Consider the following 14,710-nt stretch of genomic DNA (forward strand, 5'->3'; position numbering starts at 1 on the left):
TGCTGCAGTGGTTTGCCTTCCTCTGCTGCAGAGTCTGACAACAGGGCCAGGGAGCATGCTCCAAAGCATGTATCTTTCCCCTACCCTGGCTCTGCAGCTTGCCTGGTCAGAACAGTAGTCACATGACCCCTGGGCTTTGTGTATCCTTCCCCACACCTACAGAATGAACTAGCTTTTTGTAAACATGAATTTGAGGGGTTGAGGATGTGGCTCAGTGGTAGGACACTTAACCTAGCATGTCCAAGGTCTCAGGTATCATCCTTAGTACAAAAGAAAACCCCCCAAACCAAACAGTATGAACTGAACTATGCCTTCTGCCTGAGATTTGCCAACAAATCCCCACAATTCCATGGGGTCCAATAATACAGTGGCCCTGCAAGCCATGTGAACCTAACTGTGGGAGGACAATGGGGCTGTTCTGTGACCTCATGGTTCCCTGGCATCTTGCTTGGTGGGCATTATGATGGTCCACTATTGGTACCCAGCAGTGGCCGAGTGCAGCAGCTCTTCCATGGTGTATGCAAGTTGTCTGAGAGCCCATCTTGTTCCCAGAGAGCTTGCCTCCTTCCTGTTCCTCTCTGTGGAAATGTTGGGGACCTCCTAAGAAATGTTACCCATGTGGACACTGTCCTGTCATTCATGAAAGAAACCCACGGAAACACTTGTGGGTGTTTGCTGCTTCTTCCGATGGGCCTGACTCCTGTGAGGCCCAGGGCTGCTGGGAAGAAAAGTGGCTCTGGCAGGGGACCCCACCCCTCTGCTCTACCTCACCCCATGCTGTCGAGCAGAGAGGTGCAGCTGACTAGCTTTTCTGTGCTGGAATGGGTGTCTTTTTCAGGAGTGTCACCAGGGAGGACAGTCTTCCTTGGATCAGTGTTTCTGAGGCTGTGATGGTCCTGGGTCATAGCAGAAGGGTATGCCTTGTGATTCAACACAGAGAAATCTTGCTTTCAGAAGAAGAAGAAAGAGAATTTCTTAGAATACAACTTGGAAGTAGGTAAAATCAGGGCAGGGTCTGAAAGGCGGCCCTCATCTCTTCGGAAGTCTTCCTTACGCTGCCCCCGGCCATGTATGTTACAGTACATTGCTGCTTGACTTCCAAGTTCTTCATTTAGCGCCTGAACTCGATGTCAACAGATACCCTGCAACATTCTGTTGTAAACACTCTCCTTAAAGCTTTTGATTCAACTTTATTGATTATCGTACTTTATAGTGTCACCACTTTTACGTAAGGGGCTTTCCAGGGCCAGAGTCGCTTGACTGCAAACCTTGTTAACTGTGTCAGCATATTTCATGAGTTCATCTTGTCTCCAGTAAGCTGAACAGTATTAAAGTCACAGGTTACTGAGGGAAATTGTTCTCTAATTTATTTTAATAAACCCTGAATTTGTTACTAAACACTTGAGTCCATCTTGCTGCAAGACAGGAAAGCTCCCTCTTCACATGGGCTGGTCTGTCTGCTGACACCAGGCCAGACCATCTTTGGTGTGGCTGTATGTGTGGCTGGGCTAAAGCTTTCCATCTTCCAGTGGTTCTGGGGAGTTGAAAGCAGACCTTCAGGGTTGCCTTGTTGAGCTGTTTTGTCTGCTTCTCTGCATTCATGAGGGGGTTTAAGGAAATGCAGAGGACACAAGAATCAAGCTTGGGCCGTGGGGTAGTATTTAGAGTGCTGAGTTCCAGTGAGGAGGAGGGCAGAAGGTGACCACGCCCCTCACCGAGCCACTGCCAGCCACCCGGCTTTGCTCTGGTGTTGAAAGCAGTTTGTTTGTTGTGATTTGGACAAAGTGCTGGTAGTTCTGTGGCTTTCTTGATGCCAGCAACCGTAACGGAAAGGTGCTGGTACAGGGACAGAGTGCAGCAGCGCCATGTGGCACACACTTTCCTTTGCAAACACTTACTGAGTGCCTTTTGTCTGTCAGGCCTGTGACTGAAGGCCCTTGCCACACACTGCCCTGCTGGCGTTAATCTCTACCCTGCAAATCAGGAAGCCAGGCTTAAAGGACTTGGACACATTTTCAAGGTCAAGTGACTAAAAATGACAGGGTTGTACTAGATCTAACAGGGTTGTCCAGCTCATTCTGACACTCCCCCACCAGCAATCGCTGTCTCCCCTTGTGTGTCTAAGGTCCTTTCTCAGGCACTTTAGAGAATGCAAACTATTCACAATTGCTAGCTTCCTACTGGAAACTTGTCCTGGACGCAGACATTGCTTTGTTAGCTGGTAAGTCTGCTGCTGTCCTATCTCCTTTTGTCCTCTCTCCAGCAGGCCTGGGGAATGGTGGCCTGTGGTCACCCTCTCTACATGCAGTCAGAGTTAGGTGCTTGCAAATGTGCCTTTGGTCTGGTGACATTGGCTGTCTAGGTAACCCAGTCAGGTTAAGCATTGTTAGTGTTTCCGAGAAGGGACTGAAGCTCAGATAAGGGCAGACAGCTGTAGAAGCTTTCCTTTCCTGGATCACTCTTTTTTACTCTTTTTCACTTCTTTGTGGAAACGCATTGTGTTTTGACCATGGTGTATCCGTCCACCTCTTCCTCTTCCCACTCCGCCTAGTGGCCTCGCTTTGTCTCCCTCCCAACTCTGTCACCGTCATTGTTGTTGTTATTAATAACCCCCTGAGTTCAATCAAAGTCTAGCACTCAGGAGACTGAGGCAGGAGGATCTTGAGTTTGAGGCCAGCAGAGGCTGCTGAGTGAGATGCTGTCTCAGAAACCAAACCATACCAAGGTCCTGCTTGCAAGCATGAATTGTCAGGGGTTTTTGCAACACTTGGAGATCAGTGTGGGCAGGTAGAGATCGAGACTGACTTTGAGTGACTTCTGCAGAGGCCAACTAGCACCTCAGGTGAGGTTTTCTCCCACTTCTGTTTGGGGTGGCAGTGTGCAGTTGAGCCATTTCCCTTCCGCTGACCCTTTGTCCCAGGAAACCAGATCTGGGACAGCTCAGTGCTCAGTGGACAGGCCGTGCCCCAGCGCCTTCCTCATTGCCCGCCTCATCGCCCACGTCTTCTGCTGTGGCCTTGCAGCAGGGAGGGCAGCCCAGCTGCCTTTTGTTTAGGAACTAGCATTTGTTTGTGTTTGTTTTGCAGGCAGTATATTTATAGGGCTCAGACGAGACTAACGCACTGTTTATTCAAGGAGAAAGTTAGATCTTTGCACAAAAGAATGTTCTGTGTGGATTCTGAAGGGGAACGACAATTTATGACTATGTCTGTTTTTGTCATTATGTGATTGTTCCATTTTATTGTCGAGTTGATTATCCCCATAATAGCTTTTCCATGTACCTATAAGCAAGAAGTAGGTGGATGGCTTCTCGTAAGCATTGGCTTTTACTGTGTTTAAGTTGGCATGGTTTTAAGTTGAGTGAAATTTGTTTCAGACAGTGATCTACCCTTTAGAGAATGTAGGATTTTCTGTTTTCAGAAACCCTTTGATCCCAAGTCACCTGAAGGATTCCTTTTCTGCCTCAGATGGGGTGTATTCAGGCTGTCACATGCGGAGGAATTACTTACATGTTTACTGGCATCAGAGGTTTTGTTTAATTTTCCTCTAATAACCTTGAAGGCTAAAAGTTTAAATTCTGTGTAGTCAGAGGCAGTTTTCTGATGCTGACTGACCCTTCCTAGCTCAGGCAAATCTTAAACATCAGGGTGGTCAGCAGCCTGTTTGGCACCGGGCAGTGGAGTGGTGGCATGAGAATCCCAAGTGACCGAGGTTCCCAAGCACAGCTTTGGCGTTCCTCTCCTTCAGCCAAGGAGGCAGCTCCCCAGCCAGCAGAAAGCAGATGACAACCCCCACACCTCCTAGTGTCGTCCTGTCAAGAGTGGGCTCCTAAAGTTGTCTTAGCAGTGAACAGCACACATTTCAGAGGACTTCACCTCGTTTCCTAGGGGTGCAGCTGTGTGGTAGAAGGGAGTAAAGCTGAAAAGATCAAAAATAAAAAAGCCTGTCTACTCCAAAGAAGCAGGTTTTCTTTTTTTGGTTTTTGTTTGTTTCTTCTCCCCCCCCCCCCCTTTCCGGGTTTCTCTTGGAACTGGCTCTTGTAGACCAAGCTGGCCTTGAACTCAGAGATTTGCTGCTGCTAGGATTAAAGGTGTCACCACCACCGCCCAGCCTAAGAAGTAGTTTTTCTAAGTGCAAATATGGTTACTGCAAGAAATGTAGCTTAACCAGGCTTAGTACAGCCCTTCTTGTCCTTCACACCAGTGTCTGATGTGCCCCGAGTATTGTGCCAAATAAGTTGAAATGAACTACACTCAAGTTCTACAAATTTCTTTATTATTATTATTAATTTCTTTATTTATTTTGGTTTTTTTTTTGAGACAAAGTTTCTCTGTATAGAAGCCCTAGCTGTCCTGGAACTTGCTTTGTAGATCAGGCTGACCTCAGACTCACAGAGATCCGCTTGCCTCTGCCTCCTGAGTGCTGGGATTACAGGTGTGGCCACCATGCCTAGCTAATTTTTATGAATTTCTGAAGGACAAATCAACTGATTTTTGACAGTGGAAGATAAGGATCACTGTGTCTGGAAGATTTCATTTCCTTAAGTTCCGTCTCCTTCATGACTGTCATGGCTAAGGTCTCCACCCATCATAAGAAGTGCCGTCTTGGTCAGTTTCGTAGTTAGAGTCACAGTGTGTGACGTGGCTGTGGTCTTCAAACCCCTCTTCTGGTGCCTTCATCCTAGGAGCTGAATTGTAACCTCTGTGGTGCTTGACTACTTCAGCATTTCCAGGCAGCTAGGATGTCATTTTAAAATAGTAATGTTTAAGGGCTTGGAGAGGTGACTTGGCAGTTAAGAGCACTTACTGCTTTTGCAGAGGACTTGAGTTCAGTTTCCAACACGTACATGGTACCTCACAATCATCTATAATTTGAACATCAGGGGATCTGACACCCTCTTGTGGCCTCTGTGGACTCTTGCACTCATGTGCATGCATACACATACACACAAAATTAGAAATAATCTAAGAAAATAATATTTAACTTCAGCTCAGAATGCCTAAAACTAGAAAATATTGTATTACCTACTGTCAGTTAACAGCAGAATGTTGATTTTTTTTTCGCAGTGACTCTCTTCCCTTCTTTCTTTCCTCCCCTCCATCTCTCCCATAGACTTTGAAACTCTGTAGAGACATCTTGTCCGTGAGTTCTGTAAGCATATGGCTTTCAGATGCTTAGCAATTGAGTTAAAAGGCCAGGTGGGGAACACTGGGGACAATGTGTCATTTTGAGAAGTCTATACTTCTGTTGGCCTGTTCTATAGTTTGCTTCTTGGAGGAAAGTAAAAAATCTTACTCATTGACACCAGTCTGTGTTTGTCTTCATCACTTATCATTGATGACATCTGCGGGTAGGGAGGTGTTGCCCCCACTACTTTACAGATGAAGAAATAGGAACCTAGAAGTAACTCCCCCAAGGTGGCCTGACAGAAGCTGGTGTACTCTGGATTTCCCCCGGGCCCTCTAGCTCTTAGTACTTTGCTGGTGACTGTTTCTTGAGTCTTCCCTTGTACTACAGAAACAAGCATGATCTGGTATTGGAGTTTCACCCATCAGTGTCCTCTGTGAGCCTTGCAGCAAGTCTTCTTCTCTTGCCGAGTGACTTTCCGAGACCAGACACAAAGGAAAATGACTTTTCTTCTTAGAGACTTAGGAATCACACATGAACCATGGTGTTATTTGTGTGAGCTATATGAGAAGTCACAAAAAGCCAAGTGGACATAAAAACAGGTTGGAGCAGAATCTTTGTGAATGGAGGGGCTGGGATAATTGAAGCTTCTGTCAAGGCATTACTTAAAGTAATCTCTATGGCCTTGGGGAGCAAAGACCATGGAAGGAAAAGGGACTTCCAGAAGGCTAACAGACGGGCCTTTTCTTTGCCTCGCCTCGTAGCCAGATGATAATGTGCTCAGGCCTAGCTCGTTGGGAACCAAGGGCACTCCAGCATGGCCACGGGGAGCAGAGGGACAGCACACTCACTCGGCAGCACGTGGGAAACGTGCACGTCCTTCCCTTTCTGTTCAGCTCCAGCAGGGAAGACTCCTGAGCGTTTCTAACAAACATGAGGAAAGTGGTTGTAAGTCAAACATTAGGTGGCTCCTGGAGACTCAGGTAATGACTAGATGACAACGAAGCTGGCTGTCCCAGTCTCCCCTGCATGTCGTTCTCCATGCATCTCTTCTCAGCATCTTACCTGTGTTTGTGATGCTTTTCTTGCACCTCAAGTCAGAGGCTGTGTATTTATAAGGCTGAGCCCAAATACCACCCAGAAAGTGCTCTTTCCCCAGCAGAGGTTCCCCTGGCACTTTGTACTTCTGTTATAGCAGCAAGCATGCTTCCTTGCATTATAGGCTTTGGTGCATATTCTCCCAGTATATGCAGACACTTGCCATTGCGTTAGTTGCAGATACTGTGGAAGCTACTGAAGAAGGATGATGATGATGATGTGGGAGGGGAGTGCATATGTGGAGTAGGGCTCTTTACAGAAGAGTGGGGGTTGAGTGGAATCTGTGCCGACTGAAAGCACTCACATGGGAAAGTGCTGTGGGGGCCATAGGGGAAGAGCTCCCTGTTCTCCTCAAGGATGAGTGAGGTTCAGGGCCTATGGAATTATGGAATGTGGATGTCTGCTTATTGCTTGCATCTTTGAGTAGACTTGTCTGAGGGCAAAGATCTTATCTGACAACATTTTTGGCCGATATTCCTTGTGACCAGCCATAAATATTTGCTGTAGGAAAAATGGAAATGAGCCAGGTTGCTCTGTATGGGGTGTCTCTTATTTGGTTTGGCATTTTTTTTTTGCATTGTGTATATTCAGCAAAGTTATTAAATAAAACACTGGCCTGCTTTTTATTATCTGTTGTTTAGTTTTTAATGTAAAATAAACAGAAACTGTAGAATGGTTGATTTACAAGTGTGTCCCAAATATATCTGAAGTTTGCAGCTAACCAAAATAGAAAAGGGCATCCATGGGCTGGCTGCATGACCACAAGTTCAAGACCAATCTTGGATACAGAGCAAGACCCTTTATCAGGGACATTGACTTGGAGGATGTACTATCTCACCAGTCTTGTTAGCCCTCAGTCTTACATTGCACAGTTCACAGCAAAGACTTATCACTCAGGGTTCTGGCAGGCCCTGGCTCCACCCAACATGGCAGGAAGCCTTGGTGGACTGTAGGAGAAAGGGGAAACAAACCCAGCTCCTCTTTGTCAAGTGAATAGAAGTGTGGGTGGGAAAGGGCTGTTTACTTCTTAGCAGGGAAATGCTTAAGTCAATTATAGTGATGTAATAAAACCTTAGTTTGGAGGTGTTAGACTTCTAGTGTCTTTGCTGAAGACATTGTTGAGCAGAATGTGCTGTCAGAGCCAAACCATTGCCTCAATTCTGTTTCCTTTGTGATGGTCAAAACTGGGTATTGTAGTCAGTAAAGTGATTTCCTCTTTATTGGTAACTGGGAAATTTACAAGGTTAGGGCAATCACCAAAGAAGGTGCAGCGGCTCCGTGGAGTTTTATAGACATTTAACCTTTGTAGCACGCTCCTGTTGCCTTCCGATCTTTACACACTTAGACATTAAAATGTCAAGGATTATTCCCATTTGACAGATGAAAACGTTGAGTCACAATACAGGTAATTAGCTTCTGGAGGGTCAAATGGAGCTTGCAGAAAAGGACAGGACCCTTGGCTCCTGCAGCCTCAGGCTGTTTCCCTAGCAGGCGCTGCTGCTTCCTCCTCAGGAACAGGAACACTTTCATGTCTGTTGGCTCACTAGGCTTGCGACATCCCTATGGGGCCAGCAGGCCAGGCTGTCATCACTTTCCTCTGAGTGGTGGGAAAGTCAGTCACCAGTGTGAAATGGGGCAGTCAGTCTTGAGCCAGGTTGCCAACCCCTCTCTGACCTCTGGACTGACCTACCCCAGGGAACTCAGAAGATAGCCCCTAGGAGCACCCACAGCTTCCCAAGAGGCCTCTCTCTTCACTGCCATCCTGCTATGAAGGGTGGCCTCTAAATTCCGGGTTGTCACAGGGCTGCAGTTACGCAGCCACGGGGAAACAGGCAGTTTCCTCTAGATTCTAGCAGCATATTTCTTTTTTTCTTTCTTTCTTTTTTTTTTTTTTCCGAGACAGGGTTTCTCTGTAGCTTTGGTGCCCGTCCCGGAACTAGCTCTTGTAAACCAGGCTGGCCTCGAACTCCCAGAGATCCGCCTGCCTCTGCCTCCCGAGTGCTGGGATTAAAGGCGTGCGCCACCACCGCCCGGCTATCTAGCAGCCTATTTCTAGTGGCATTAGTGAATTTGATTAGCGTCCCATGGCTTGAGCAGGTGAAAATTTTAGATTGCTACAGAGTAACTGTCAGGAGAGACCAATCAAGTTAAATTAATCAGCAGTCAAGATGAATTTCCAGGTCTCTGAATAAACAATAAAAGTTCTTGGGACAAAGTGCAGGGCTGATTTGCTGCCTTAGTCCTTGTGTCACCAGCCTGAGGTCCGTGACAAACCCTGATGTGCAAACAGCATACATGGTAGCAGACTGGAGCCTCTGACTTCCGTGAGTGCGTCTTGTATTCCTAAGAACTCTCAGGCCAGATGCGTGCTTGCGCCTGCTGGATATGGATGTGGAGAGTCAGGCTTTCCTAGATGTACACGGAGACACACTGAGGGCAGCAGATGTGGGAAAGAACATCAGGATTGGCACTGAGCACTCGCAGACCATTGTGAAGAGACCAGGATCCCGGGAGGGGTCACAGGGCCAGCTTTCAGATGCAGACCTTGCCCTTGGGAGGGCAGCTCGTGGCTGCCTGCTTTTTATCCTGTAGAAGGGAAGGAGAGAAAAGTAGTGGGTCAGAGCCCTGGGGTTATAGATATTTGTTTGGGACCTCCTTTTTTAAAAAATTTAATCTTTGTATATGTGTGTGTGTGTGTGTGTGTGTGGTAAACGCCTATGCGTATGTACATGTGTGGTGCCTTGTGTATGCACACACAGAGGTCAGAGGTTGACATCAGGTGTCTTTATTGTTCTCCACCTTATTTTTTTTCCATTTTGAGACAGACTCTTATTGAACCTAGAGCTCACTTGCTTGAGCTAGACTGGCAGGCCAGTGAACCCCAGAATCCATCCCCACTTACGTGCTATGCCTGACTTTGAACTCAAGTCCTTAAGTTTGTACAACAAACCTTACCCACCTCTCCATTTCTCCAGCACCTTGTTCTCTCTATGGATTTTATGTGTTTCCATGACTGTCTTCCACTACAGACTAAGGAGGACAAGGATCTAAATAGTTTCCTCTTACGTTTTTAGGGCTGTGCTGGATACAGCATAGATAATGTCCTTGGGTTGTTGCCCTGACCCATTTGCTCACCTGCGTGGGGAGAGAGGCGGGACTCCTTTGAAGCACCTCGCCTAGCTAGTCTTTCAACAGGATCTCATCCAGCCAGTAAACCCAGGCAAAACTGCACCTCCCCTATAAATAAGCCAAGTAGGAAGCCCTTCCATACCCAGGTTTAGAGGACGGCTGGTGAGCTGAGGCAGAAGGGAACTTTAATAGGCGTATAGTCTCCTGTGCCCAAATTAATGTAAGTGCTGGTCACATGCCTTCTCGAAATGGTTGATCTGTGTCTTGCTATTAGCAATTGTTGTCACCAGTTCCTTTTAAAGTCTACATAAAGAGAATCTAGGAGTGGCCTGGGTTGTGCAGCAGGCCCAGAGACCGTAAAGACTGTGTGCTCGGGGAGAATATGGCTCTATGAACCACAGACCTTTGCTAAGCCTCTCTCCCCTTCTGGAAGGAACTCCATGTGCTGCTGGAAGCCAAGTGCTGGTGCTGGATGTTTACTCGTCTTGCCGCGCTCTCCTTTTGGCACAGGAAGCTCTGGATGGCACTCCTAGGTCTCTGCGGGTGCCAGGAGTCAGGGCAAAGCAAAGCAAAGCAGAGTGAGCTGCATACGTGTTTGTCCCAGACTTCATAGTTTCTGCCTGACCGAGGGCTCTCACTGTCAGGCCACTCCCAGCCAGAGTCCTCACTGGAGTCAGTACATGAAACCTTAACATTTTGTCCTTTTTACATTAATCCAGAATTCTTTGCCAAACCAGCAGACCAAATGGTGGCTGAGTCCTGCCCCCTCCCTGGGACAGATGAGCACTGTTCCTGTTTGTGCCCTGTCTGTCTCGGTGTTGGTTCAGACCTGCATGCCCCCTCCATCAGAGTCTCTTCACAGCTGAGGTGTTTTGTCAGAGCAAGATTGCAAAGAGTTAACACTTTTGCTTTTTCTCAAAGTTATCTGTGAAGAGTATTAGTTGTTTAATAAAGCGTGCCTGCCCTCCGGATGAACCCGCCAGTGACTCTGCAGCTGGGGTCATCCCAAGTTCACGCGGTGGACTTTTGACTGCCTCTGTGTCTGTGCAAACAGGTCGGCAGCTCCTGCGGGGATCGTTCATTCAGGCCTGTAACACAAAACTATTGCCAATGGGCACCTGCTGGGCCTGCTTCCCAGGAGGGCGTGGAGAGAAGATACCAAACTCCTCAGGCACTGTGCAGATAAGAGCCATAGGGGCTCAAGGGATCTCTAGTTAGGCCTGCCCCTGGGACCCACTGAGGGCCAGCAGGCCAGTGTCAGGGAGTTTTAGCCTGGCCAGGCTGCGAGGGTAGCATGGGAGCTAATAAAGGCTGGGGTGGGGGGAGGGGGGAGGCGGGAAAGAGAAGGGAGGGTAAGAGGGGGGTATAGAAGAAGGAAGAAAGATTCAGAGTACATTCCCCAAATTTCCAGCACATTCTCAATTCTTCCAAACAAGAAAACAGAGTCTGTGGGCTTGGACATGTCTAATCTAAAACTGTTGTCCCTCGGCCTGCAGCTGCATCTATTGGTTCTAGCTGCCTTTTCGTGGAACTCCTGAGCTACCAGGAGCTCACCGCAGTGCATCGACTCTCTTCGAAAACCTGCGGGCCAACAGCTCCAGTCTCCTCCGTTCATGACTTGCATATCCAGCAACAAATGTGTAGTGGGTATGATCCAGATTGCTCCCCTTTGCTCGGAAAAATCATCCGCCCTCTGGAGAAGGCGTCACGGGGGCTCTGAGTAACTAAGTCCACACATGCTCTCACATGCTAGTGACAGAGATGCAGCAGCGTGGCACTGGGGTTGAATGCCAGAGAACATTCTGGAGAGTACCACACAGTTCTATAACCCCATGCGCTCCACACGGCTGCTTCAGAAAACGCATGTCACCTGCAAACGTTTGATTTTCCTGCTCATCTCTGTATTTACTTAGCCTACATCTTCCCTTAATTTCCAGTAAACAGCTGTATTTATAGACTTGGGTTTTCCTAATCTTCCCTGTGATGATATACTTTTTAAAAGCAGTTTTGTTCTCACAGAAGCCTTCCTTACTGTGTCTGATCCATTTCTCATAACTTTGTGCAAAGAAACATTTAACTTAGTTCTGCACTACTGATAACAGTCCCAGAGATTCCAGGCAAAAGCCAGAAGCCGGTTTTCTTCATCCAGGACTGTGGCCACGTCTGGCTCTGTATGCTCTGATAAGGAGGACAACAATGTTAATTTTGTATTTCCTTGGCTTTTGTCTCTCATAATTTGTTGCCAAAATGAGCAGGCAGCTTGTCCACCTGCATGCTGTTTGTGGACTGTGTGGTCACAGTGCAGAAAGGAGCCAGACCGCATGGAATGCTGTCATCTGTGAACTGCATTTCCCTTTATTCCTCAGTGTAGCAACAGGAGCTATACAGAAGATGTGGGGTAGCTACCAGCACCCACTGTACCCTTGTTAGGTAGCTTCGTGTTTAACCGAGTAATTGAATGGGCATCTGTCAAATAGTACAGGCTGAGCTGGGGATGTAGCTCCATGTTCAGTGCTGGCCTGGCATGTTTGAAGCACTGGGTTCAAGCTTAAACAGTGCTGTTTTGTTTTGTTTTGTTTTGTTTTAAGGTAGTAGCTGGCTTTTAATGTCTACTGTGTGCTGTGCACAATGATGCCTCTTACACAAACTAATCTGGTTTTTAAAAATATTATTGTGGGTGAGCATGAGCATCCATGTGTGGAGGGCCTTGGGTTCTTCCCTAACACCGTGAGTTCCGAGGCTTGCTTCTTACCCTCTGAGCCACCTCACCAGCCTGTCTAATCTGCCTGTTCCTCAGCATCATCCTCCTAGCTGCTCCTTTTACAAAAGAGTCACTCAGATATTAGTTAACTTGCTCAAGATTGGGGAAAGAGTGAGGCCAGGAAGCAAGGCTGCCTGACTCCCACCCATACTTTTGGCCCTCTTATGGACGATGCACTGTCACAGGCTTCCCTGCTGGGCTCCCCCCTAGGTATCTTGTTTGTGGGGTCAACCACGGTTGGTGCTGGGCTCAAGGAGGTGCACAGAGTACTCAGCACATTTCCTGTAGTTTCCTCTTGCATGGGAATGCTTTTGTGGATGCTGCTGCCCTGTATCCAGGGTGAAGCATGCAGCCCAGAACTTCAGACTCTTAGGGCACCTGAGCCTTGTTCTAGCTCTACACAGACCTAACTAAATACAGAGCTGTGCAAAGCGTTAGCACATAAGCAGTTTTGCTGTATTTTAGGCCTTTCCTCTAGCTCACAACTGTGAGTAGACAGCTAGCTAGAAGCACCAGGTTTTGTGCCAGGTACCAAGGACACACTGGGGGAGAAAGCCAAGACTTTGCTCTTCAGGGGCCCCATGACACAGCAAAGAAGAGGGTGGGAACCATGTGTTCAGGAAGCATCCAGGTGCTGAGGTAGGGAGGGCTGGCACAGAAGGAGAAATACATGGAGATGGGTGCCACACAGACTATAGACTGTAGACAGGAAGAGGTTCACAGGAGGGATTATGTATGAGAAGCACAAGGCTTGTGTGTGCATGGCGGCGGGAGGGGGGGGGGGGGTTTCGCTGTGCCAGAGCCTGGAGATGGACCACTTGGCTAGCTGGGCTAGTTAAGAGACTGATCACTATTTGCCCCATGGAGAATGAAAATAAAAGAGAAGAGACTTAAGTGTTTGACCTTTGGAGCCTAGTACTGTGCCATGATACCTGTGATCTACATAGAAGAGTTATTGTTTGCAATTGTATTGTGTATGATTAGGAGAAAGAGTCACACATTTCACAGTCAGGACAAACCAAACTCAGGGGTGGGAAGCCTGACTCACTTTAATTAATATATATACACATACATACTTACTTATTTAGTGTGTGTGTTTCGTATGAAGGCCAGAGGACAGCTTGAAGGAGTCAGTCCTCTCCGTGTGGGTTCCATGTTGGCAGCAAAGCACCAAGTGAACCACCTTGGTGCCCCACCCCACCTGGAGCTCACAGCAAAAGGAACTGTCCACTTACTTGCTGTAGTGGCTTGCAGGTGCCCCAGACTGTTCTCTATGGCCAGAGCGGCTCTTCCGGAGTACCTCAGCCCTTCACTAGCCACAGCAGAAAACTGTGAAGCTAGAGTCAGCAAACTGAGGGCCTTGTTAAATGCCTTTGGACCACCGGAGGGAGAAAGGTGGCGGGTCTGTCTTCAGCTGAGCTGTTCTGTATAGTGTGGAGCTCAGCAGGGTCACCGCGTTCTGTTGACCACCAAACTACATTTGGGAAATCCTCTGACTCCACATGACTAGCCATTACACTGTTTGATGATCTTTTTAAGCATGTTGGTAATCTAGAGCTGGCCTGAAATTGAGAGAGAAGAGCATGTGTCATGGCTTCCACCCGCAGCCCCTGGTCTCATCTGATTTGATCTGCAGAGTCTTCCCTGGAAATCCTTCTACTCAGTGCAGCTCACAGCGTTCAGAGCTTGGCTGGGAGTTTTCTTTTTCATGGATTAAAGCAGGCCATTTCTCTTGAGGCACACGTGACCTCTGCTTTCCTGCAGCTATTTAGACTTAAGACCAGATAGCTTCCTGGTGACTTCTTGGAGCCCATAATCTCCAGTGCTTAGAGTCTTAACACTGGAATCATTTGCCCAGCAACTGAGCTGGGAGGCAGGCTGGGGCCTGACTCAGGCTCCAAGTTGGGCTCCTTGCCATATATGGTCAAGGAAGAGTCCCTGGTGCAAACCTCCCAGGCGGTCAGGATCAACTTCCTGGCCCTGACTTTCTTAGCATGACTCTGTGCCCACTCTCACCACCCAAATCTTAAACTTAGGTCCTGACCATGGGTAGAATGAGTCGCCACTAGAAGACTTGGAGAAATATGCCAAGGATTGACTGCTCATGCCCAACCTGCATCCCCACCTCCATATTACGTATGGCTCGTCACCTGCAAGGTGACTTTTATTAGCAGTGGGAGCCTTTGAGAATGATCAGGTCATGAAGATGGCACCCTCATGATTGGGATGAAAACCATATTCTGAGAGGAGGTCTTGGACTGTTAGTCAGGCTGGCCTGGAACTTCATCCTCGTAAAGCAATCATTCTGCCTCAGTCCCCCGAGTAGCCGGGATCGCAGGCTGTGCTATCACATCTGTATCCTTTGATTTTTGAACTCATTGTTATTATTGTTTTTAATCCAAATTGACTTCAAACTCATGATCCTCCTGCCTCAGCCTTTTTAATGCAGGGATTACAAGCTTGTATCATCATGCCTGGCACATTAGTGCCCTTTAAAAATGAGCCAGTTACCCCTTCCCATGATGCAAGGTTACAGTGAAAAGATGGGTGTCTAGGAAGCAAGCACTCTTGTAACCCCGGGTCCTGGGCAAACCA

The 14,710-nt window shown here is 47.7% G+C and overlaps 1 protein-coding gene across 8 annotated transcripts in view; it reads left to right on the plus strand.

Annotated features, from left to right (window-relative positions):
• Nucleotides 1-14,710, plus strand: part of Vps13d (vacuolar protein sorting 13 homolog D) — a 226,072-nt gene that overhangs the window by 153,078 nt on the left and 58,284 nt on the right. The window lies entirely within an intron of this gene.

Source organism: Chionomys nivalis, chromosome 11 (assembly GCF_950005125.1).
Source record: "Chionomys nivalis chromosome 11, mChiNiv1.1, whole genome shotgun sequence".
Classification (NCBI taxonomy): domain Eukaryota; kingdom Metazoa; phylum Chordata; class Mammalia; order Rodentia; family Cricetidae; genus Chionomys; species Chionomys nivalis.